Raw genomic sequence first — 23,997 nt, 5'->3', positions numbered from 1 at the left:
CACCCCTTTTGGCTAGCTAAGGCGAGGCACCGCCTAGCACGCTGGCTTTTGTGAATCCCATTCTGAGGCGCCATTTCCCCCCATTCGTGGTCTAGGGAGCTAAGGCACCAAACTCAGGCTGTGCGAATCCCAGCGATTTGGCTAGGTGGCTAAAAGTGAGGCATGGTGACACTGGGCATCATGGCACTACAGACCCTTTGTGAATCTAGCCCTTACACCATTCTAATTGAGACCTCCGGCCCAGGCTGGATGGGTTCAATAAAGCTGCTCTTTCTTTAACTTAATGGTGACTACTCTTAGGTCTGGCCTACACTTAGAATTTAGCTCAACATTGCTACAATGCTCAGGGGTGTGAAAAATCCACACGTCCGAGAGCTGTAGCTATGCTGTCCTAACCCTCAGCGTAGGTACATCTAGGTCCATGAAAGAATGCTTCTGTTGGCCGAGCTACTATTGCTCAAGCAGATGGTTTTTCTATATTAACAGAAAAAAACCTTCCATTGCAGGAGGTTACATCTTCACTACCGGGTTAGTGGAGCTACAGCCCTGCAGCTATGCCACTCTAGGCCCTGTAGCGTAGACAAGACTTCAAAGTATTCAGCGCTCCCTGCAACACAGATGCTCGTGCTATTGATGCCTGATCCAGATCTGCCCTCCTCTACTGTACAGAATCAAATGCATTCTGGTCCTTGGCAGGCATAGCACCAAAACGCAGCATAGGCACGGGAGCCGCTGGAATTGTTTTGTGTGGTCTCAGCTGATCTGAATCCCACTCAGGGTTTGGTCTTGGCTGCAACGAGCATGTGGCACTGAGAACCTGGCCCAGACAAATCCCTGGGTCAACTAGACATAGCACAGATTTCATTTCAGAGACAGGTTTCAGAGTAACAGCCGTGTTAGTCTGTATTCGCAAAAAGAAAAGGAGTACTTGTGGCACCTTAGAGACTAACCAATTTATTTGAGCATAAGCTTTCGTGAGCTACAGCTCACTTCATCGGATGCATACCGTGGAAACAAAAAAATTTCCATTGTATGCATCCGATGAAGTGAGCTGTAGCTCACGAAAGCTCATGCTCAAATAAATTGGTTAGTCTCTAAGGTGCCACAAGTACTCCTTTTCTTATTTCAGAGACAGTTCTGCAGGATACACAGTCAACAGCATTGTGACCAGTCACTCACGCTTTTGTTATTTATCATGATTTGGACACATATGCTTTCCAGAGCGCGTGGGGGGGGGGGAGGAGCAGATTTTGGGGAAGGGAGAGGTTAATATTAGAAATGTTGGTTCAAACAGGCTCCAGGTTAACATGTCTCAGAATCTGGGCTGGATGAAACTGGAAAACTGGCTGTAGGGAGCAAATCTTCATTGGCCAGAGATGGGGAACAAAGGTGGGTAGGATGATTTAATGGGTCTTTTCAGTCTCTACAAACTATTATTTTGTGATTTGATGAGACAGGCAGTATTTCAGAATTCAAAAAAGTCACCTTAGATTTGTAATCAATTAAATAACCTTGTTAAATACACACTGGAAACAAAATTGCTGCCAGTGTTAAGAAATCTCTCTCACAAACTTAGTTTTAATGGACCAGAGCTGATTGAGCTGGTTTAGAAAAACAAAAATAAAAATCTTTGTGCACCTCTAGACTTGAACCGAAATGTGACCTTTTGGAAAGTTCCACAATGTTCATCTAACTATTCCCTCCCTTGTTCTTTGTCATTTTCCTGGGCATCTTCATGTCTGTTTCCTTCCAGGGATCAAAGCACAAGCGCCAAAATACTCCAGCAAAGGCTCTGCTTCTGGATACTAGGCCTCTGTCCCAACCAAAAGCAGAAATCTCACACAACGGGCTGTTTTCTCAAGATTCCTTGCTCACTTCTGCTGAGCACAGACAATCAGCTAGTTCAGATAAACTTCAGCTAAACAGTCCAATATTTAAATGCCTTCCAGATTTGAACTCAAATTCCAGATATTTTGAACTCTAATTTACGTTTGAAAGGGCCCAAGGAAGAACTAAATTTTATTTCATAATGCACTTAGTTCTGGTAAAACAACGATTCGTTTCAAAGGCAGATTGGAGAGATGCTAGAAAAAGTAAATGCTAAAAACAAAAATCCTCAGAAAAATTATGCAAGAATCCTCGCAAAAGGTTCCAAGTGCAGTCTGGCTGGTGTTAAAAATGGGTCTGACCTTAGGCAGTGTCTGTATAAATTAGGTGCAACCTAATGTTAAATGCATAAGCATCTCTGGGGCTCTGGCACAATGAATAAATGCATGGGTCCTATGTGTGGATACAGGAGATCCAAACCCTGGCACAATTGTTCATCCATCACCTCAGGATGAGTCTGCACCCAGAGAAACCTGTTCCTATGTTACTGTAGTGCTTCTGCCTTCAAAGATCACAGGGATCTCTCAACTTGTTATGCAAAACTTGAAGCCTAGGGTCTATTCTGCTAGTGTATCATGTTTTCTGTTCTTCTGCTTCACCTGTTGTTATTACTTTTAGGTATTTATATGTAAATGGGGTGTCCACTGAGAACCAGTTCATCTGCTCCTCTCCTGCTGCTTATTCTTCTCTTTAAATCTTCCTCCTCTGTGTGTGGCATCACGATTATTGACAGAACAATTGTTACATTCACAACAGAGGATTTATTATGGCTCCAGGTGGGGCTGAGAAAGCAGACGAACTATTACTTGGAGGTGCTTTTATTACATCAGGTCTAGATTAGGGTGACCAGGTGCCCAGTTTTGGACCAGAACACCCGGTCAAAGAGGGATCCTGAAGGCTCCAGTCGGCACTGCTGACTGGGCCGTTGACTGTCCGGTTAGCGGTGCCGCTCCGCCGCGCCACGCCACGGGGTTGGCATGCTCCCTGCTAGCCACCCCATGGCTCCCAGCTTGGGAAGCAGCTGGCCGGTCCGGCTCCTAGCCTTAGGGGTGGCCGGGGGGGTGGGGGGAGTCCACGTGCTGCTCTGCCCCCTGACCGCAGGCGCAGCTCCCATTGGCTGAGTCAGGGCAGTGGTGGAACTAGTGCAAGCGCGACTTACGAGCACTCAGCAGGCGGCTGTTGAGGGGTCACGTGGCGCACGCCCCTTTCCCGCTGCTGCCCGGCCCTCTTCTCCTCACGCTCCTCGTGTGGCTGGCTCGAGCTGCGGTGCGTGCCCTGCAGCGAACCACAGTCTGTCTGTCACCCCATCGCCGGCCCCCAGGAGTTGGAGGTATGTGTATCCCTGTCTCTGAGTGCTGGGAATGGGGCTGCACCCCCATCCCCCTCACTGAATCCCTCCCCGTCCCACCCCACCGCACCCCCATCCCCCTCATGCATCCCTCCCTCTCCCACCCCTCGCTCCCTCATCCCCCTCACTGAATCCCTCCCCGCCCCACCTCACCGCACCCCCATCCCCCTCATGCAACCCTCCCTCTCCCACCCCTCGCCCCCTCACCCCCCTCACTGAATCCCTCCCCTGTCCTGCCCCCCACACCTACCCATCCCAGCCCTGTACCCCTTACAGCACTCTCCTACCCATCTTCTCCACCTCCCAGAGCCACCACCCTCATGTCCCTCACCCCCTGCACCCCTACTCCCCTCACTGCATCTCTCCCCATCCCACCCCTCACTGAATCCCTCCCCGCCCCACCGCACCCCCATCCCCCTCATGCATCCCTCCCTCTCCCACCCCTCGCCCCCTCATCCCCCTCACTGAATCCCTCCCCTGTCCTGCCCCCCACACCTACCCATCCCAGCCCTGTACCCCTTACAGCGCTCTCCTACCCATCTTCTCCACCTCCCAGAGCCACCACCCTCATGTCCCTCACCCCCTGCACCCCTACTCCCCTCACTGCATCTCTCCCCATCCCACCCCTCACTGAATCCCTCCCCGCCCCACCCCACCGCACCCCCATCCCCCTCATGCATCCCTCCCTCTCCCACCCCTCGCTCCCTCATCCCCCTCACTGAATCCCTCCCCGCCCCACCTCACCGCACCCCCATCCCCCTCATGCATCCCTCCCTCTCCCACCCCTCGCCCCCTCATCCCCCTCACTGAATCCCTCCCCTGTCCTGCCCCCCACACCTACCCATCCCAGCCCTGTACCCCTTACAGCGCTCTCCTACCCATCTTCTCCACCTCCCAGAGCCACCACCCTCATGTCCCTCACCCCCTGCACCCCTACTCCCCTCACTGCATCTCTCCCCATCCCATCCCTCACTGAATCCCTCCCCGCCCCACCTCACCGCACCCCCATCCCCCTCATGCATCCCTCCCTCTCCCACCCCTTGCACCCTCATCCCCTCACTGAATCCCTCCCCTGTCCTGCCCCCCACACCTACCCATCCCAGCCCTGTACCCCTTACAGGTCCTACCCATCTTCTCCACCTCCCAGAGCCACCACCCTCATGTCCCTCACCCCCTGCACCCCCACTCCCCTCACTGCATCTCTCCCCCCCCTCACCCCCTCACTGCATCCCTCCCCGTCCCATCCTGTCCTGCCCCCCACACCTACCCCTGTACTCCTTACAGCGCTCTCCCACCCACCTTCTCCACCTCCCAGAGCCGCCACCCTCATGTCTCTCACCCCCCACAGTCCTGCACCCCATTCACTGCTGCACTCCCATTATGTCCCTATACACCCCTGTGCCCCCCACATTCTCATGCTCCTGCAGCTTTCCGCTTCGCTTTAGCAAAGCTTTTGACACGGTCTCCCACAGTATTCTTGTCAGCAAGTTAAGGAAGTATGGGCTGGATGAATGCACTACAAGGTGGGTAGAAAGCTGGCTAGATTGTCGGGCTCAACGGGTAGTGATCAATGGCTCCATATCTAGTTGGCAGCCGGTATCAAGTGGAGTACCCCAAGGGTCGGTCCTGGGGCCGGTTTTGTTCAATATCTTCATAAATGATCTGGAGGATGGTGTGGATTGCACTCTCAGCAAATTTGCGGATGATACTAAACTGGGAGGAGTGGTAGATACGCTGGAGGGGAGGGATAGGATACAGAAGGACCTAGACAAATTGGAGGATTGGGCCAAAAGAAATCTGATGAGGTTCAATAAGGATAAGTGCAGGGTCCTGCACTTAGGACGGAAGAACCCAATGCACAGCTACAGACTAGGGACTGAATGGCTAGGCAGCAGTTCTGCGGAAAAGGACCTAGGGGTGACAGTGGACGAGAAGCTGGATATGAGTCAGCAGTGTGCCCTTGTTGCCAAGAAGGCCAATGGCATTTTGGGATGTATAAGTAGGGGCATAGCGAGCAGATCGAGGGACGTGATCGTTCCCCTCTATTCGACATTGGTGAGGCCTCATCTGGAGTACTGTGTCCAGTTTTGGGCCCCACACTACAAGAAGGATGTGGATAAATTGGAGAGAGTCCAGCGAAGGGCAACAAAAATGATTAGGGGTCTGGAACACATGAGTTATGAGGAGAGGCTGAGGGAGCTGGGATTGTTTAGCCTGCAGAAGAGAAGAATGAGGGGGGATTTGATAGCTGTTTTCAACTACCTGAAAGGGGGTTCCAAAGAGGATGGCTCTAGACTGTTCTCAATGGTATCAGATGACAGAACGAGGAGTAATGGTCTCAAGCTGCAGTGGGGGAGGTTTAGATTGGATATTAGGAAAAACTTTTTCACTATGAGGGTGGTGAAACACTGGAATGCGTTACCTAGGGAGGTGGTAGAATCTCCTTCCTTGGAGGTTTTTAAGGTCAGGCTTGACAAAGCCCTGGCTGGGATGATTTAACTGGGAATTGGTCCTGCTTTGAGCAGGGGGTTGGACTAGATGACCTTCTGGGGTCCCTTCCAACCCTTATATTCTATGATTCTATGATTCTGTGATTCCTCCTGCATCCCCATACACCCAACATACCTTCCCACACCCTCTCCTCTTTCCTTCACTGCCCCCTCTCGCCCCCACCCTGCTCTCGTCCTTTACCTCTTTCCCTCCCTGTTCTTTTTCCTCCACACCCCTCCCCCATCTTTTCCCCTCCAGCCCACCCTCCTCCCTTCCCGGCTGGGTGATTTAGGCAGCCCCTGGAAAAGTGTATGAAAAAACGTCTTTGTGTAGACAAGTGTGTGCGTGCATGCATTATATGTGTGTAAGAGACTGTCTGTGTAGGGAGCAGTGTATATTGCCTCGTGTACACCTGTGTGACTAAAACGTGCAGCCGAACTCTTTGACTTTTGGTCCTTTTGCCCACTCGTGCACAAAAAAATTGATGCCATAAAATATGTGTGTATTCATTTCATAACAAGCTTTTAAAAGAGAAGGGAACTCCAAAAGAAATGTATTATTTCTTAAAAAGTGAATGTTGTTGACTAGTAATTGCAGAAGAGCCAATGTATTATACATGTCTCCCCACCTTTGTCTAGCTACATTATAAACTCTTTGTTGCAGACTCTCTCTTCTTATGTGCATGTCCAGCTCCTGCCACCCTGGAGCCCTGATCTTAGTTGGGGTCTCTAGGCACTAAACAACAATTGTAATATTCAATAATGTGGAAGTAGATGTGCTAATGCATGCTCAATGTGTACACGTGAATACACATCTGTATCTGCATGTAGGTGTGGGAGTCAGTTTCTACAGATTTATTTATATGGGTATCTGGACAGCTGTGCATTTCTGTGGTTGTGCTCTATGGATTTGTATTTGGGTTTCAGGAGTGGGCCTTTAATGGACCCATTGCAGCTGTGATAATGTACGGTCCTAATTCCACACGTAAAATTACAACCACTTCAGTGAACAAAAACCATGGAGTTGGTTACAAAAAATAGGAAGAGGGGAGGGAAAGAATCATGAAAATCTTTGTGAAATTTCATTTTTTTTAAAAATGACCCTTTTTGACTATTTTGCTGCCAGCTCTAATGTCCTATAACAAATAAATCCTGAACTTAGCATAATACATCTGTCAAAACAATAAATATGCTTGTTTGGGCCTTGCAGTGAAAATGAGCATGTGAGAGAGGGTGGGGGAGAGCAAACGACGGAGGGAGGAGGGATGGAGTGAGCGGGGGAGGGGCCATGGGAAGAGGCGGGGCCTCAGGAAAGGGCGTGGCAGTGGGTGGGGCAAAGGTGTTCAGTTTTCTGGAATTAGAAAGTTGGCAACTGTAGTCTAGATTCAAACTGGCAAACTAGAAAGGAAAAGCTCCACATCTCATTACCAATGCAATGAGCTAGCCAGTTCCACTCTTCTCAGCAAAGTAACTAGCTTTTTTATTTTTAAGTGTCGTTATGGTAATTTTAAAGTTGACTAAGTCCAGTAGCTGTACTTCTGAATCACCTAGATTTGGTTTAAAAATTTGAGTCTCAGAATATTCATAACGTGGCCAAAATGGTCAGGGTAGAACATGTAGGGACAGATCTTGTTGTAATAAATCAGGCCTGATCTATACTTAAAACTTAAGTCAACATAGCTACGGTGCTCAAGAGTGTGAAAAAACCACATCCCTAAGCACTGTAGCTATGTCAACCTAACTCCCGGTGTAGACCCAACTAGATCAGTGGAAGAATGCTTCCATCGACCTAGCTACTGTTGCTCAGGGAGGTGGTGTTCCTATAGTGATGGAAAAACCCCTTTTGCCATTTGTAGTCTATGTCTACACTATGGGGTTACAGTAGCATACCTATGGCGACTTGGCTATGACACAGTAGCACCTGTAATGTAGACATGACCTCAGGGAGCTCGAAGCAGCTATGCCTATTTAAATCAAATGAGGATCTGACCATGTAGTGCTTTCTATACAGGTAGGAGCCACCTACAAGACAAGCAATACAAGGCTTGGACATTTGGTGGGGTTAGATAGACAGTGTAAGACTTTCTTCTCCTTTCCCAAACAGCTGGTAATCTTTCTAAAGTCCCCTCAGCTAAAAAGAATAGTGGCTTGATAAGAAGGGCTGCAGGACCAGGCAGCACCTGGTGGGATATGCTATGGTTCAAAAAGGAATTAATTTGGGCGTGTTGTACAGGAGGTCGGACTAGATGATCTCTGAGATGATCTGTCTATGTACAATTTATGAATTCTGATTGACTTCATAAAACTGCTGTATCACTGAATGCCTCAGTGAATGTGGAGTCAGTCACCTACTGTCAGGGCTGGGGTCACGTCCCTTCCAGGCCACGGACAATGGAGAGTCATTAACATAAATAGCTCCCATTCAAATGAGAACACTTCAGGACAACAGGATAGCAGAAGTGTACAGGAGGAACCAGCTCAACCAAGTTTGTCTACAGGGAAAGTGTGGTAGTGAGGGGGGGAAATGTGTAATTTCCCCAGAAGGGGAACAAACCAACCAGGTGTTAAGGAGATTCACAAGGGAACTGAGAGGGGAACAAAGGAGACAGGACCAGTCAGGACTAGAGGAAACTCACTGCAGTGGTCAGCAGAGTGACTCCAAGATTCAGAAGAGAAGCTTAACCTGGAGAAGTGGAGTCCCGGTAGGGTGACCAGACAGCAAGTATGAAAAATTAGGACAGTGTGTGTGGGGTAATAGGTGCTCATATAAGAAAAAGCCCCTAATATTGTGACTGTCTCTATAAAATCGGGACATCTGGTCACCCTAAGTCCCAGAGAGGGATCTGGAACCCAGAAAAGACACTAACCGAAAATCCAAAGGATGTTCAAGGGTTGTGAGGAAACTGAAGCAGGGATTTGTGTGCAGGTGTTTCTTATTCTGCCTAAATCTGTATATCTCTTGTGTCATCTAAAGTAAAGAGACTCCTATACATAGGGCCCTACCAAATCCACGGTCCGTTTTGGTAAATTTCACAGTCATAGGACTTAAAAAATCTTCAATTTCACGGTTTCAGATATTTAAATCTGAAATTTCACGGTGTTGTAACTAGGGGGGTCCCGATCCAAAAGGGGGTGAGGGGGTTGCGGTATCTCATCCTTACTTCCGTGCTGCTGGGGCGGCGTTCCTGCCTTCAGAGCTGGGTGGCTGGAGAGCGGCGGCTGCTGGCCAGGAGCCCAGCTGTGAAGGCAGTGCCGCTGCCAGCAGCAGCGCAGAAGTAAGAGGGGCAACATCATACCAGGCCATCCTGATTCTGCACTGCTGCTGGGGGCAATGCTGTCTTCAGAGCTGGGTGCCTGGCCAGCAGCTGCGGAGCTTCCTGCAGTTGGGGGAGATTCCTGCAGGTGGGTCTGACCTGGCCCTGGGAGTGCCCATGCAAGGGAAGAAGTCCCATTCCTCCCCAGCCTGGCCAGGACTAGCATCTGGAGCCCAGTTGCTGCCCAGAGCCCCAGCTCTACCCCTCCCCAGCTCTGGGCCCAATGCTCGGGATTTAAAGGGTCTTTGGGCTGGCTATGTGGGGGGTGGGGGTGGGAGGTGTTACCACAGCACCCCCTGACCACAGTGCCCCGGGCAGTTACCCATCCATAAGGCCAGTCCTGCCCCCCAAAAAGTGACCATACCATGCCACCCTCACTTCTGGGCTGCTGCTGGCAGTGATGGTGCCTTCAGAGCTGGGTGTCTGGCCAGAAGCTGCCGCTCTCTGGCCACCCAGCACTGAAGGCAGCACAGAAGTAAGGGTGGCAATACAGGGACCCCCCTGCAATCATCAGATTTCATGGGAGGGACTAGATTTCATGGCCTGTGACATGTTTTTCACGACCGTGAATTTGGTAGGGCTCTGTCTATAACATGTCTATCTGCTTCAACTGTTATAGGTACCCAAAGGAGTAAATTGTAAACCAGGGTGCCCATATGAGAAAGGTGTGGAAGCCTGGCACTAGTATCAGCCTGGGGGAGCCGGCACTAGTAAGAGGGCTGAGAAGTCCCAGTTCTCAAAAGGAGGTTCTAAATGGAGGATCTGTACCCTGAAAGTGTGCCTAGAGACCCACAGCCAGAGACAGTGCCTGGACTCGGCTCAGACTCAGCAAGCCAAAAGCACACAGGGCTAGTGTTGGGATCCAAACATAGCTGCCTGGTGAGTGTCCAGTGGGGGAAGCCAGACCAGGCCTATGAAAATCATAAATCTAGGGGTACATCTGCACTATGGCTAGGAGTGTAAGTCCCCTGCTCACGTACACAGACTCACGCTAGCTCTTACTGAGCTTGCGTGTGTACAAACAGCAGTGTAGCCAGGGTAGCAGAGGCATACGTGAGCCGTGCCGAGTTCGTACCCACCAATTTCAGGCAGGTTTTTACTCGGCCTGGATCAGCCAGGCCTCCACTGCCACTACCGGTGCTACCGCGGCTACACTGCTCCGAATGCTCTCACTAGCTCAATGAGAGCCAGCACAAGCGCATGGACACAAGAAAGGGAATCACACCCCTAGCTCAGAGCATAGACGTAGCCTTTGAGTCATCATTTTGGATCACGCGGGGAATGGAATGAGTGCTGGTGAGCACAAGAGGCCCTAGGTTGTTTGGTTTGAAGACAAGCTTCCTTAAGCTCTCTGTGGAGAAATTCCCCCCAGGGATATCTTAAGTGTACACGATTCCCTTGTTCTGAACCAGGCCGGGGGAACCAACAACATTCAGTGATGGATCCAGATTAAAAAGCAGATAGACTGGAAGGGAGCAGACTCCTTCTTTCAAATAGAGATTGTGCCACTCCCCAGTATTTAAAAAGAAATACCTAGAAACCTAAAGCCACTACCACCCAAAGCCACAAAGTCAAAAAGCACTTGGATGTTTATCTGTTGAACGAAACCTGCTCTGTAGAGGACACAGCTGTAGCAGCCACCTTCGCTTTGAATTTCCTGCACTGCGTAGGCTTACGCCACAAACTCCGTGTGGATTTCACATTCAGCCTAGCCTTTAAGTGAAGGTGCTCTGTGCAATCTGCCCTTTGCCTGTACAAACTAATAGAGCATCTGTGTGCTTGACATTTCAGGTGGCATTACCACAGCCTTCCCCATTCCCAGCGACAATGTCAAAAGGACAATCGATGGAAGCGAGAGGCATGCAGGACTGGTTCAGTAGGTTATCATTTTAGCTGCCAAATGTGTTTCACAGAATAATGATAGCAAATTAAATCTAGTTAATGAACTTGTAGATGAATGAACTTAAATGTCTGCTGCCTTCAGTCTTTGGTATTTGAAACAGAAAAGGATATAATTAATCCAAATGGAAAACTTACCGAAGCCTAAATATTTATTGTCATCGTTCAAAAATATTATTGTTTGACATGTATAACAAACAGCCCCTTATACTCTGAAAGGTCCCAAAAGGCTTTAAAGACTGCATGCAGAGATCACTTTGCCTAGCACTACAAAGCATCCACCTCTGTGATGGAAAAAGAGCAGCTCTTCTGTAGTAGCAGTAACACCATCCAACAGTTAAGAGGCAGTGCAGCTAATGGACAGAGTCCTGGACTGGGGCTCAGGAGACCTGGGCTCTAGTCCTAGCTCTGCCATTAGCCTGATGGGTGACCATGGACAAGTCCTTTTACCTTAATGTGCCCCAGTTTCCCCATTTGTGAAATGGAGATAATGGTACTGATCTCCTTTGTAAAGCACTTTGAGAACTCCTGATGACAGGGATGATTATTATTTAGGACAAGAGGGAAATAACACACAAATGAAAATCAAAGGGAAAGATCACAACTTGGGGCCAGATTCAAAGCCCATCAAAGTAAATGGGAATCTTTTCAGTGACTTCCATAGGTTTTAGATCAGGCTCAAAGTTACGTACGTTTGGATTTGGCCAGGAGACCATCTCTTGCAAAAAAGAAAAAACACTACCCAAAACCAGTCCTGCCCCCTGAAAAAAACCACCAGCCCTTTGTATTTTTAGTGGCCACACTTCACGAAGGTGGTTTTATGTGGGGGAATGGTAAAGAGACTGGGCTAGTTTAATTGGTCAATGACCTGCTACTAACGATGGATGAAAATCAGCTGTCTCTGATGATTCCTTTCACTGTATCAGCTGTCAGTGATGCAGTTGGCCAAAATGTGTTGTTGACACAGCTACATCCTGGCAAAGAGATGGAAGCATCAAGGGGCGCCTGATTTCTGGTGGTGAAGACCCTGCGGTTAGTACTGAGAGACTGTTTTCTGCCGTAACGGCAAGGTTCTGGGGCTCCTCCTGCTCATCAGGAATCATAGGGGAGACAGTGTAGTGACACAGGTTGTGGTGTGTCCAGTATGCGTCACTTAGGTTTACAGCCTCGGGCTTGATCCAGACCCAGTCTGTTTCTAGATGTACCAGTAACAGCAATACCCAGAAGTGCTGCTGATCATGCGGCTAGAAGGTTGTGAACTGTTCTTTCAGAGGTGGGGAGCCAGTCACAGTGATCCCTGCCTTTGTCACCCGAGGCTGGACTGCTGCAGTGCGTGCTGCATGAGAACGTGCCTTCCAACCGCCCAAGTCTTCAGCCTGCGCAGAACACAGCGGCCTAGCTATTGAAGGGCATTTCCTTCCAGGCAGAGGTGCAAGTAGGCCAGCAAGAGCCAGTATGCAGTGCCAGACCGGACTGGCTTCCCCAGGCTGGCGATTTAAAGGGCCCAGGGCTCCCTGCAGCAGCCAGAGCCCTGGCCCTTTAAATCGCCTCCCGAGCCCAGCTGCTCGAGCTCCGGGGTAGCAGTGGCAGGGCTCCGGCAGTGATTTAAAGGACCCAGGGCTTTGGACGCTGCAGGGAGCCCCGGGCCTTTTAAATCACCACCGAAGCCCTGCCGCCGCTACCCTGGGGCTCTGGCAGCGGGGCTTGGGCAGCGCTTTAAAGGGCCCAGAGCTCCGCTGTGGTAGCGGTGGCTGGAGCTCTGGGCCCTTTAAATCACCCCTGAACCCCAGGGCTCCCAGCCGCCTCTGCAGCTGGGAGCTCTGGGGGTGATTTAAAGGCCCCAGGGCGCCCAGCCGCAGCTGGAGCCTTTAAATCATTAAAGGCCCCGCCTCTTCCGGTTGAGGACACGCCTCTTCGGGTTGATGCCACACACCCCGCTCAGGACTCCGGCATACCGGTAAGTCCTTTAAGTTACTTTCACCCCTGCTTCCGGGACTACATTGCGCCCTTGATTCAGGATCTGCACTGTTTCTCCAATTGGAGGTGTTGCATTTAACCAATCAGCCCTTTCAGAACATGTGCTGGGTCCTCATTACCTCTGATACTGCCTTTCCTTCATGTCATGAAACAGTAGTTGAGATGAGCTAAGGCTCCTGAGGTAGCACCCCCTGATCTAATCAGGAGGGACCTGTAGACAGGATATTTTTAGTGAGGGGTTTTTGACTCTGGAATTCAATCCCCGAGGCCTGGATTTCACTGATTTTCAGGTCACATTGCAAAGCCTGTCTGTTTTGGCAGGCACTGGTTTAGCCCTAACCAGAGGGATGAGTGTCAGCCAGAAAACAGCCAATATGACTATCTGCAGCATCTGTTCTTTCCAAGATCTCCCCTCCAACACGGTCCAAACCGAATGCTGCTTAGCTTGCTGCATGGCTCTAAAAACAACAGGTTTGGTGTTCCCTATTTACTTCCCTCCCAATGATTTTCATGCCCTACTTGCTCTGCTTAGAAATCTGAGCATGATTTTTCCTGAACAGACAGAACCCAGCATGCTCAGCCTGGTATCAGAAAAATCAAGCAACTTTCTTTATGCTTCACACATCATTGCTGAGCATTAATTTAAGAAATCTGAACCAATCTGGCAATGGCATTAAAGATGCATGAGCGGGACCGGCTCCAACTCACTCTTCAACAGCTACAGCATATTGGTTCTGGGCATGAAGGGGTTTGAATAACAAGACCTGAATTTTTGCCTCAAATACAAACTGACTCTTTCATCGAAGTTCAAAAAAACATAGAGAATATTTTTCTTTGTTGTTTCTCATGCTTATGAGAAACCCTGCTCTACACTTTCTGTTAGCAGACAGGACAGGAAGTTTGAATTCCAGTCCAAGTTTGGAGAGTCAAGAGGCTAACAAAATGCATCTCGCCTTGCATTAGTCCTTTCCATACATAGCTTTGCATGGCCACCCCAAAAAGGAGCAACTGAGTCCTAATCAGATCACTCTTGCCCACAAAACACATTGTATTTTTTTTTATTACAGTGAGTACAATTTGATACTATTTTACATGATGACTTTGGATTTTCAGCTGCGGGAACAGTGAGGAAAGGATGGCTTTAAAAGACATTAAAAAGGGAAAAAATGACAGCATTCAGAAGAAACTGCACATCCGGGAGAGGAGAGAGAGGAGCCAAAGAGAACACTGAAAATATGGGTCAGAAAGATAGGAATGATAATGAAGATCTCAGCAGAGACAGAGAAGGGAAGCAGGGGAAAGAGAGAGGGGGGAAGTGGAGAAATTCAGTTTTAGAAAGATTGAGTTTACGATGGCAGCTGAACATCCAAGAGGTGACGCCAGAGAGAAGAGGCTGGACAAATGCAGAGTCATAGATAGGGGAATAATCAGCACTGAGGTGGCAGGAGAGGAGATCATCACAAGAGGAGCCAGAACAGACTACTGGGACCCAGAATGCATTTACTTGTCAGTTACATATCAGATTGCGGTGCAATTTGTACAATCTTTTGCCTGACCCTAAACCGCACACCAAGGTTTGTCTTGCATGTCTCCCCTATGGCACAGAAGGGCTGGTCTGAAAGGTCAGCAATGAGTTGTGTTCTATTGCTGTGGGTTTACTACCAAAACCAATCAATAATGCTGAACAGAAACAACCTGATCCTGCTGGCAAGGCTAAATCAAATAATGGATTAGCGCTCACTTTCCACATACAATGTGTTCAAAGAATGCAGCTACTATTATTTCAAGAAAACCTAGTCCACACCTCCCTAAGGACTGATGGCTCAGAGAACATCTCAACATAGTTCAAATCCAGCCCAGGTCAGTAGTGGCAGAAAGCCACCATTTCCGCATCGAATGCCTGTGTGGTCACTTACAATATGAGTTTGGTTGCCTTTCTCTGTGCTTCCCAGTGGACATGTGTCTACATGGCAAAAGCCATTACCATACCTACTGACATAATTTGCCAGCAGAGATAAGAATAACCTTGGATCTCAACAGCTCCCAGTTTTGGAGGTGACAGGGGGAGGGTCAGATTTAAAATCTCCAGATCTGAACCCACCCCTACAGTTTTAGTTCCAGGTCTGCTCCAAACCCAGAATGGTCCTATTTTCCTGTTAAGGATCAGAGTCACACCAATTTTCATGAGATTTCGGCTCAAGGTGCTGAAAATCTCAGAACAGCTGATCCTGTGAAATTTCCACCGCTTAGGGCAGAGATTTGTAAAGTGGGCTTGCCAAATGTTGGTGTCATTGACTACAATTCCTAGCCTAAGGCTATTCTGGGTCTGAACACCGAATCCTCAGCTCAGCTCTTCTAGATACTTTCAGCACGGAAGACTTAATGGGCATGATCACTGAGCTACCGTCTCATCCCTAAACATAATCCCCCAAGTGAGCGGGAGGAAAGCACACATTGCTACTACACTTGCCATACATATTCTGTGGCAAAAGGTTGCCAGGAGTTGTCAGTACAACTCCCTTCACTAGTACTGAATTCACTTGATTTGTTTTAATTGAAGAGGTCTAAATCCTTGCTGCATTTTAATTATTGGAGTTGGGGGGTATAAGAAAGACAGTCTAGTGCCTAAGACACAGGACTGGACATCAGAAGACCTGAATTCTATTCCTAGTTCTGCAAGAGACTCCATACGACCTCTGTTAAATCACTTTATCACTCCCCATCTTACTTTCCCCTTCTGTTAAATTACACTAATCAAACTTTGCTACCTCAAAGGGAGGATGTGAGACTTAATGTCTGCAAAGTGCTTTGAGATCCTCAGATTCAGATATATGGATTTACTATTACTAGTCAGATTAATTGCCTTTTCCCCCCTATTCTTTTTAAGTTCAGAAGCAAAGCAATGTAAAATTGAACGATGTGCATGTTTCACATAAGACCTTCCTGGCTGTGGGAGGATGGGAAATAGGGGGCCTTTTGCACTCTCCTGCTCAAGATGTGACTATTCAGAGAGAGAGAGAGAGAAGCCCACACCTGTGAATGTTAATTGCTTCCCTATACTCTGCACTCATTGAAGAAGTTGCCCAAGATTAAACAGTGCAGCCCTGGCTACAAATATGCCCCATTGCTTTCATTATAGTGCAGTGCTGTAAATATAACCTTCCAAGTTTACACACAAGTATTGACAGCCCTGCAGCTTTATGCCAGAGACCAGTAAACCTCGCCGCTTTCTAAATACTCTCTGTTATCTGCACTATTATGCACTGAGGTGCTAAAAACAAGTACAGTTTTCTCCCGCGCCACCCCTAATCCCCCACTGCACCATGAGCCCTTCCTCTCCCATAGAGACGGGTCAGAAACAGAACCCCAGATCTAGTCTGAGTTGGGAAAGTATTGCTGTAAATACAGATCCTGATCCAAAGTGTGTGGGTCCAGCCTGTCTCTCTCCTTACAGCCAACCTGTTCCCTCCAACATATCCTTTCTCCCACAGTCCCCTCTGAAAACTGCCAATGCCCTCACTCTTCCACCCCTACCCCAGGCTTTTTGTCGGCTTCCTCAACTTCCATCGTGGTTTTGCCACGGCCTCAGCTACCAATGTGACCCATATTCTCCTGCTGACTCCCACCCTGAGGGTTAGGTCAGGAACCAGTAGGGGGAAAATCGGGTCACATCAGCAGCCCACACTGGGGCTAAAAGCAAGATGGAGGTTCTGGTGGCCCGGTGGTGAGTGGAGTCCTGGGGAGAGCAATTCTCAAGCTCACCTTCCTCTCAGCAGCTGGAAACCCTCCCTTTCCCCTCTCTGCTAACCCCTAGAGAATGCACCACTCCAGCTTCAAGCGGGAGCCCTTTTATCCTTGCTTGGGAGGATGGCCAATGTGATGGGGGGACTTGAGTCTGGGAGAAGAGGGGTTAAAAACAAGAACTGATTGCAGGGTCCTTGGGAAGCAGGATGAACAAAATGTTCTCCCCTTCTGTGAAACCCCACAGTTAAGTCAATACTAACTAATTATTACAGGAATAGTCGGCAATGGTCAGGAGGCTGTACTCCACAGTTCTCAAACTGCATTTGCAGTGGGAAGGGTGATGTTTTGTGTTATGTAATGTGCTGGAGCGAGGAGGCAGGGAAGGGGGTGGAAAAATATCATTCAGCATTTCATCTACCCCAGCCCTTCAATACCAGAGTCAAAGCAAAAAGAAAAGGAGTACTTGTGGTACCTTAGAGACTAACCAGTTTATTTGAGCATGAGCTTTCATGAGCTACAGCTCAAGTGAGCTGTAGCTCACGAAAGCTCATGCTCAAATAAACTGGTTGGTCTCTAAGGTGCCACAAGTACTCCTTTTCTTTTTGCGAATGCAGACTAACACGGCTGTTACTCTGAAAAGAGTCAAAGCAATTACTTCCACAGATTCACAAACCTTTGCACCTCTCTGTTAATGTCTCAGATTTTATTACTTTAATTGTACCTTATTTTGCCCTTAGATACAGAGAGTGCTTCATCTGGAACATAAACAAGAGCTTGCTTTCATTTCCTTCTTTTGCTCCTTTCAGTCTCTATCTTATTGTCTTTAGATGGTCCTGTGACGAAACAGGTTCTTGCAGAGAGAGAGCTCACTACAGAGACTCTTCTTCCCGATAGCCATCCCATTGCAGCAGAACCATACACGTTAACTCCATATGTTCTCTACAGTTATATAGCACTATTCATCAGAGAATCTTTAAGCACTTCACAGAACAAGAGTAAATATTCATTATCCCCATTTTATATATTGGGAAATGGAGATAGAGCGGGTAAGAGACTTGTCCAAGGACACAGAAGGTCAGGGTTGGACATCTCTCAATGCCCATCCTAGTGCTTACACTATAAGACAGCACTGGCTCCTATCAAAAAGTACCACTCTTCCAAATATTACCCATACCAATGGGATGAAAATCCATCAATGGCCAGTGGAAAGGAGCAACAGGAGTTAGCTGCTTTTGAAAGTCCCACTAGATGCCTATCTGTATCTTTAGGCACCTAAATACCTTTGAAAATCTGGCCATAGAAGTCTATTCACTCCATCCTCTGCCTGTCCGGTAGGTATATCCTGTGATATTGTCATTCCTTAAGTATTCCTCCATTCTAGGATTCAGTTCTACTGTCCTGTAACCCCATTGTGAGGTCAGCAATTCCATATAGTAATAAAATGATCCTCTGGTTGGGAGGGAAAAAAACCTCCTGAATTACAAAGCCTATATCCAGAGCTTTTCACTCCAGGCTAGTTTCCTGATTCTAACCATACCAGCAATGTTGGAAAGCAGGGTTCTTGTCAGTGTCATGAACACGAATCAGCCAGAGACGACTAGAAGGATGGTGATTCATGCTCATGTTTCCTGCAAAACAAAGCTGCTACATTCCCCCCCCCCCTTTTTTTTAAATCCTTGATTGAATTTAGTGCTATTCATAACAAGGGACTAAGCAGCAGGGTAAGCCAAGCATAGCAGTCATGTGATCTCTCTCCAATGTGTAAAATGGGAGAGAAAATGTTTTCCTACCTCACTGCCGTGCCACGGAAATTACTCAAGTGCACACTACAGTGACAGCAGCCTCATAAGAAGCTAGCTGTTGTGCTGGGAGGTGCCCAACCAGCTTCCCCATGGTGCACCTCCGTCCTGCCTTGCATCACCCTGTCCTATACTAACCCTCAGCACACACTGCTAGTTGGGCTGGATTGTGCCAAACCACATGCGGGTTTGGTGTTCTGGACAAAGCTGAGAGCTGTCACTTAAAGCTTCACTGTTAGTATCTCTGTGTATTGCACTGACATTGTATGCAGTGTTAGCTCCACACCCAGACTGTTACCGGGATAAACTCACCCTTCTGTAGAGTTACACCATCCACTGGCTTGTGTCAGGTCCTACATGAGCAGAGGCTTCCAGCCACATGTTTGACAAGCCCTTTGTCATCTCCGGATGCATTGGTCTTTTTGTGTACAAAGGCAGAGGGGTTTTGATGCTAGACAGACAACTACAGAGTAGAAGAGGTCGTTCAGGTTTGACAGACGTTTTTATATATCTACCTGGCAGAGAATTCCTGTGGCTTTCCCAGTGTCCCAGGAATAACAAGTGTCGAGGCTGAGGAGTGCTGACCAACCATGGATTTCCCTGCGGGGAGGTCAGATTTTATCTTACGATGACCAAAGATAAGACAGAGTGTTCTCCTTTTGTTCTGCCTCCCCCTTGGAGGCAACTTGCTCAGCAACGGGGTCAAGTGTGGGACACTTCTCCACTCTGGCCTTTCACCTTCTCCCCTCACCTTAGCCCGCTCCAGCCTTGCTCTCACTCCAGTCTTGCTCCAACCCAGCTCTGGACTCCTCATTCTGACTCTGACCCCTGACTCTGACCACTAGGCCCAACAATCAGTGAATGAAAAACCAGGACTGTTCCAAAGGAGAAAACGAGAAGTCCCATATCTCCTGTGAGTTCCCATATCCCCTTGGGAACCTGCCCCATTTGAAACTGTTACAGATTTGTATGTGAGGACTGAACAATCTGTGAAAAAGAAAGCGGGGAGATTGCTATATATTCTCGTCATATTGCAAGTGTATAGCAAGTATGTGTGGGAAACAAGGGGGCAGGACTGGGCTGGTTTCCTTGCAAATGTGGGACATGATGCTCCCAGGCACAGTTGCCTGACAATGATATGACCCTAGTGATTTCAAAACTACAATAGTCTGTGTACTACTACTCCCTTAGATGTAATGCCCAAGATAGTGGCCCACACCTAAACTCAGCTGCACTAAGGGGAATTACCAGGCCGCTAAGGGCCAGACTTGCATAACCTCACACGTGTAATCGTGTGCCATGTTTGCACATTGATTACTGCCATTGTGTGTGGAGTGGCTATAGCTGTGTGTGTGTGCAAATAGGTCACGAGGTTACACACCTGCAGTTGTGAAAAATCTGGCCCTGGCTGCCTTTGCACAGGCTGAATAGGAACAGGATTGCTTTATGGAAATGCAGCCAGTTGGTCTGCAAAAAAGGAAGAAAAAAACCTTTCAGCATGTAGAATTTATTGTTGAATGGATGCCACAAACCCAACATGCATATGGGCCTGTCTCTCCTTCCAGATAAGCAGCTCTGCCAGGATTTCTGAATATGGACTACGCTGATGTTGTAGGGATGTGGCTCGTACTGAAATTTGCAGCTGGATTTAGATTGTTTCATTTGTTTGTTTTTTAAATAGTAGCTTGTTAATTATGGTATCTCAAAAAATGAATCCGTGTTTATTCTCCTAAAAATAGCAAATCCGTAAATGCTTTTGTGTTTGAATAATGTCAGTTTGGTGACCTGCAATCTATAGGCAAAGGCATAAAAGAAATCATTTTCTCTTTCTCGTAGGAACCAGATGGTTTAGTTCAATCTCTGTAACGTTCTCCAAATGCAATCGTTTTGCAGAGGTTCAGTAAGAAACTCATTTAAGGAGTTTGGGGATGGAAGGACAACAGAGATTGAGCTACATAACTGAGAGGGGTGCAGGAGAGAAGAGGTGGGAGTGGCAGGGGCAAATAATTTGAATCAAGTAATTTATTCCATGAATTTAACTTCCTCTTTTCTCTGTGAAAAAATTGCAAAATTCCCATATTTATTCAACACTCAAATCTATTAGCAAACTTTTTCAGCCTATAATGCTTTACCTGCAACTTGTTCCTTACAACTATTTGCAATTCATGCTGTGTTGGCTAGTTACGTAAGTCACGTGGCATTGGTTCTGTTCCCCGTTTGGACAATTTATGTGCCTACTATCCACAGCATGAGTTTTTAATACCCTATCTGAGTATAATGTTTGCAAAGGGCTAGTTTGCAGTTTGGAAGTTGTGGCCTGCAAATATTTGCACACTTGAGCATAAAATTTGCTTTTCCTGACTATTCACACTAGTAAAGCTCTTCCAGTAGAATACGTGAGGAAAGGATGCACAAACATATAGTACATTTAAGCACTGGAACAGGCTTCCATTGGAGGTTGTAGAATCCCCATCATTGGAGGTTTTTAAGCACAGACTTGTCAGGGATGTTCTGGGTATACTTGGTCCTGCCTCAACGCAGGAGGCTGGACTAGATGACTTCTCAAAGTATCTTCCAGCCCTATGTTTTTATGATTCTATGAAAGGAGTGCCAATGTACTCTCATACAATATAGTGCCGGCTGTACCTGGTTCATTGGTGCTATAGAAAATAATTGAGTTTTGAGAAGAGATTGGAAGGAGGAAATGAGTGGCCTGTATGACAGTAGTTGGAAGTCCCAAGCATAGAGAAGAGGGAGGAAAGCAGCTGGAGGAGTGATGAGGAGAGAGGCTTGTGGAGACAGAGGGCTTGTCTTCACGTACAGTGCTACAGTGGCCCAGCTGCACCAATGCAGCGCTTTAGTGGAGATGCTCCTGCGCCGAAGGGGAGCTTCTCCTATTGGATATAGCTAATCCACCTCCCCGAGAGGCAGTAGCTATGTCGACAGAAGCTCTCCCATCGACATAGCGCTGTCTACATGGGGAGTTAGGTCGGGATACCTACGTTGCTCAGCAGTGTGGATTTTTCACACTATGTTATACTGATACAGGTCTGTAGTGTAGGCCTAGCCTGGGTGTTTGAGAACATAGGAGGAGATGGGGACAGAGGGAGACGGTGGAGGTGGAGTTGTCAATAGCTCTGAAAGTGAGGATCAGAAGCTTGAATGGGGTGCGGCTTTCAAAGATGGTGCTTTTTTCAAATGGGTATTTAATGTGTTGGAAAGCTTCATTCTTCACAACACAGCCACCAAACGTGAGTGAATGGCAAAGACATACTCCTGTTCAAAAACCCTTCTGGATGTGATCCGAGCTGTCAAGAGGAATCAAAGCAGGACTTCATTCATGCCAGCAACTGCTCTCAGAATGCCCTTTCTCTCGATGAGCCGAGTGCAGTGGTAGCAGAACCCTCCCCTGCAGGCAAGTCTGCAAGGACTCAGCTCTTCCGCACTTGTGGATTTACTGTCATGTATTGCCTGAAAAGTCAGCCTTAAAAGAAAGGAGAAACCCCAATTCATTATCTGAAAGAAAGAGCAAGAGCGGAACAGGGGTCTGCAAAGAACAAAGTGGGACAGTTACCAGCTATACTAAGCGATTCCCTCAAACAGCATGTGGATGGGTAACAAATTATAAATAATAACTAACTCTATTGGAATAAAACAAGCAGACAATTCTGCTGCAGTCTTATAAACCAAAGCCTTTGGGAGAGATTTTCGGCTCTTGCATGGTAACACAAGCATCTTTGTAAGATACAAAGAGCAAAATTATACTATATGTAATCTCTCTCTCTCTCACACACACACACGGCCAGATTCTGATCACAGTTATTCCACTGCAAATCTAAAGTAACTCTGGATAGACATGGGTGGGTGTAAATGTAATTGAAATCTACCCCAGAAATTGACACACAGTTGTACAACAGAAAGCTAAGTTTTGGGGAGACAAGGAAATTCCACTGGGAAAAAAAATCAATAATATTTGAAACATAAAGAACCAATCTCTCACTTTAGTAGCAGCTAGAGGTTCTGCTGCAAATCACTGGAAGAAAAAAATCCTCAAGCAACATGTAGGTATAACAAAATTTGGGAAATATCAAAGATGGAAAAAATATTTTAAAAAACTCTAAATGTGTAAAGACATCTTGAAATGTGGGGACTTTTTATGAAATCCATATTTTAAAAAAGGCCTCCCAGATAGTCAAGCTCACACAGTTCAACTCATGCTTTGTTTACTCTTTAATGTCGAATAGATAGCAATTATTAAGTTCAGTTTACAGAGTGGTAGCCGTGTTAGTCTGTATCAGCAAAAAAAAAAAAGTGGAGTACTTGTGGCACCTTAGAGACTAACAGATTTATTTGGGCATAACCTTTCGTGGGCTAAAACCCACTTCATCAGATGCATGCAGTGGAAAATACAGTAGGAAGATATATATACACACAGAGAACATGAAAAAATGGGTGTTTCCACACCAGCTGTAAGAGACTAATCAATTAAGGTGGGTTATTATTAGCAGGAGAAAAAAAACTTTTGTAGTGATAATCAGGATGGCCCATTTTCCCATGCTAATGTTTCCCCTACTGTTGCTCACACTTTCTTGTCAACTGTTTGAAATGGGCAATCCTGATTATCACCACAACCATTTTTTTTTCTCCTGCTGATAATAGCCCACCTTAATTGGTTAGTTTCATTACAGTTGGTGTGGCAACACCCATTTTTTCCATGTTCTCTGTGTATATCTATCTTCCTACTGTATTTTCCACTGCATGCATCTGATGAAGTGGGGTTTAGCCCACGAAAGCTTATGCCCAAATAAATTTGTTAGTCGCTAAGGTGCCACAAGTACTCCTCATTTTTTAAGTTCAGTTTCGTGCATTTCCTTTTTTCTGCAATCATTATTATTATTTACACGATAAACTCAATCAAATAAGCTACGTAAGCATTTGTAAGACACCTGTCTCCAAAGTCTTTAAGTGCAAAATAATACACAAATATATATTAGTATCATCATAAATACAGAGTCAATAGTAAAGTATATATTAAGGAGAAGGCTGTATTTTTACAGAAGTTTCTGGCAATAGTATGAATCAGAAGAACTAGGCAGTTGTGTGCATGTGTAATGTACTGTACAGAGAAGCAATGTATAAATATGTATCATCTGCATCTTTCACTTGTGTACCTTGCCATGGGGCAGCCAGGCTCTGTACTGCTAGCCAGAGGTTGGGTCTGAGTCTGCAGTGAGCTATAGTAGTAAGTCAGTGCTCATCAATGTTAACGTCAGGTCATCAGTTTATACCCAATTCAAACAATGACTGACTGGCTAACCCAGCTACGTCCTCAGTGTGTTTCTATGCAGTCATACATCAATCTTTCCTGTATTCATGGAAGAATAAGCAGAGCCCCTTCCAGACTGTCAAGCCAATTACCTACTGAAATGGTGCAAAGCTATTTCCAGATTCTCAAGAGCAAAACTGAGCACCTATAAATTTGCTCCTCGTTAACCTCTCCTCACATCCTGGGACAGAGTGACTCTCACTGCATTAACTCT

General features: G+C 47.1%; 1 protein-coding gene and 2 long non-coding RNA genes across 6 annotated transcripts in view; all 3 read right to left on the bottom strand.

Moving 5' to 3' along the window:
• The window catches only part of LOC125639361 (uncharacterized), a 65,324-nt gene extending 46,437 nt beyond the window's left edge, over positions 1-18,887 (bottom strand). Inside the window, exon 1 of the long non-coding RNA XR_007357473.1 lies at positions 18,770-18,887. This is a non-coding gene — a long non-coding RNA (uncharacterized LOC125639361). The remainder of the gene's footprint in view (positions 1-18,769) is intronic.
• Positions 1-23,997, bottom strand: part of GRIP2 (glutamate receptor interacting protein 2) — a 478,373-nt gene that overhangs the window by 323,436 nt on the left and 130,940 nt on the right. The gene's annotated exons all lie outside the window — the stretch shown is intronic.
• LOC125639360 (uncharacterized) overlaps positions 1-23,997 on the bottom strand; it is a 183,630-nt gene that overhangs the window by 72,452 nt on the left and 87,181 nt on the right. The window lies entirely within an intron of this gene.

The sequence above is a fragment of the Caretta caretta genome, chromosome 7 (assembly GCF_965140235.1).
Source record: "Caretta caretta isolate rCarCar2 chromosome 7, rCarCar1.hap1, whole genome shotgun sequence".
NCBI lineage: Eukaryota > Metazoa > Chordata > Testudines > Cheloniidae > Caretta > Caretta caretta.
Note: the sequence above shows the minus strand (reverse complement) of the source record. Positions and strands in the feature narration are given on the sequence as shown.